The sequence below is a fragment of the Fragaria vesca genome, linkage group LG4, assembly GCF_000184155.1.
Source record: "Fragaria vesca subsp. vesca linkage group LG4, FraVesHawaii_1.0, whole genome shotgun sequence".
Lineage (NCBI taxonomy): Eukaryota > Viridiplantae > Streptophyta > Magnoliopsida > Rosales > Rosaceae > Fragaria > Fragaria vesca.
This window is the reverse complement of record NC_020494.1, coordinates 20803058-20805706: the sequence shown is the minus strand read 5'-3', so window position 1 is coordinate 20805706 and position 2649 is coordinate 20803058. Positions and strand designations below refer to the sequence as shown.

Genomic DNA, 2649 nt, shown 5'->3' with positions numbered 1-2649 from the left:
TNTCTNNTGTCATCTTCTTCTTCTTCTTCTTCTTGTCTCGCTCTTTTTTAGGGAACCTTCAATTTTTCCCGTTGTATATATGAGCGCAAATTCATGCTTGTGTTGACGGACGTAGATGGTGAGGTTTCCTCAAACTCTAGACTAGTAACAAGTTGCCTTCGTGCCATCCTGCATATGCAAAACACCAAAGTTTTACTACCCCTAGTGATCCTGCCTTTATAAACTACATATTAAAAAGTTTACCACCCCTAGTAAATTTCAACTGGGGGTAGTAAACTTGCAATAGAACATTTCCAAGGCCAATATACACTCTGAAAGAGAAACAACTGATGTGCAAACAAAACTTTATTTTACTACCCCTAGTAACTTCTACTGGGGTAGTAAACTTCTATTTCCAACACCATTATACACATGCAGACTTAGAAAACAACTCGCATTCAACAAAATCAAAGTTTTACTACCCCTAGTATTGAACACACCCATTAGACACATCCAGACAGTGGAAATAACTGACATGCAAACAAAAATTAAAGTTTACTACCCCTAGTAAAGTTTTACTAGGGGTAGTAAAGTTGCCACACCGTTTCTACATTGCCATAAAACACATTGAAGCAGAGAAATATGAACCCAGACAACATTATTGGGGGTACAAACACAGATTTATGCTAGGGTTTCTTTTCACCTGAAAAAGAAGAATTTAACGCGATGTAGTGGTGGCGATGGAGTGAAGCAGCGGCGGTGAAGTACTGAAGCAGCGGTGACGATGTACTGAAGCATCGGTGGCGATGTACTGAAGCAGCGAAGCGACGCGCGGGGATAGGTGCTGAGGTCTTGATGGGGTGAGGAGTGAGGCAGCGGCGTCGATGGATTGAAGAAGCGAAGCGGCGTCGATGGAGTGAAGTGGTGAGAACTGTTGAGAGGAATTGAATTCGGAGTGGCGTCGACGAAGGAATTGAATTCGGAGTGGGTTGGAAGCAGTTATTAAGGCTGGGGTATTACTGTATTTTTACTAGAAAACATTGGTTTAGGCTGTGTAATCTGTTTTTGATTGGTTTGGGCTAGGAAAAGGTACTATTTGTGCATTAGGGCTTTTTCCCAAATTTCGCATAAGAAGATTCTTAGACACTGAACTTGTAATAAACTCATAATAAGATGTTGTTGGCTGCCGAACACTTTTATAGCTTCTTTATTATCCTTGGAATTGGTACCCCCAAAAACATGGTGCCTGCTGAGTGTCCTCCTGGCTGGACAGGTGCATAATACACCGACAAGCTAGCAGATGCACGCGTCCCACATCACCCAAGTGAGACAAGTTGTTGTGTTTATATATGTAGAGCCAGCTCCTTACATTAAGACACGTTTTAGGTTGAAACCTTAAGAACAAAACCTTGAGGGATAGTGGCCCAAAATAGACAATATCTCAGTTGTGTGGTCTGGGCTATTACATATGGTATCAGAGCTTGTCCTCGACTGGAAGTGTGCCGACAAAGACGTCAGACCCCTAAGGGGGGTTGATTGTGGTGATCTAACTGGGTGGGTACATCAGGCACTGACAAGCTAGCAGGTGCAGACGTGCCACATCGCCTTAGGGAGACAAGTTATTGTGCTTATATGTGTAGAGTGGGCTCCTTCCATTGAGACACATTTTGGGTGAAACCTCAAGAACAAAACCATGAGGGTCGATGGCCCAAATTAGACAATATCTCAGCTGTGTGGACAATAGACTGGATTGTTACATTGATGTTGTTACACAGGATTCTTCGGCCTAACCTCGGGTCCGAGCATGTAGCTATTCAGAAATAAGGTAGCAATTGCTCACATGTGTACTAATAAAAAAGGTTATAAATAAGTCGCTTCAGGAAATACTTTGAGGGAAAATATAGGGAAAATTTTCTTTCCAAATTCTAATGACACCTACACCTAAAGGAAACATAATGATGTCGTAATAAAAGTATTCATGCCTTTCCTAATACACGAATGAATCAGAATTGACCTATGTCCCACATTCTTATCAGGAATTGATACCTGAATACTCAGGATTTTGATTCTAAAAGGGGAAGATAAGTTTAGGAATCAACCATCCGGAATTATACCTGAAAGAAAGAAGAGTGGACTAAAATATGATTCATCCATAATCGGCTAAAATACATATACAAGCTTATCTACAAGCAATATATACAGTTGGAATACAGTTTATACTAAATATATACATAGCCGATACATTCCTAACTGGTAATTAAGATAATGAAGATTCTTAACATACTGATTCATTTTATGTTTCTTATCCTGATAACTTTTTCCTTATAAATATGTAAACGTGTCATAAATGAATTATTTCCGCCTTGTTTCCCCGTTTACATTTGACTTATTCCAAGATTCAAAATATGCCAGGTTACAGAAACTTAAAATACACTAGACTAGTAAATTTGGGTTGTCGTGATGACTGCATTGTTTATCAGTTCTTCATGTCTGACTATCTCTCTGAACCCCTATCCATACTTGATTTCAATCTTTCTGCATTTGAAAATACCATAGTGTGTCTGGCCTATATATGTAGATACCCAACATGGGGTGCGCCCTTACTTTCCAAACCACCCCCAACGCTAGGGCTGTTAATCGGTTTAGAATAGTGCGGTTAATAGGTGACAT

At 40.1% G+C, this 2649-nt stretch overlaps 1 pseudogene across 1 annotated transcript in view; it reads left to right on the top strand.

Annotated features, from left to right (window-relative positions):
• LOC101295621 overlaps positions 1–2649 on the top strand; it is an 880650-nt pseudogene that overhangs the window by 279064 nt on the left and 598937 nt on the right. The window lies entirely within an intron of this gene.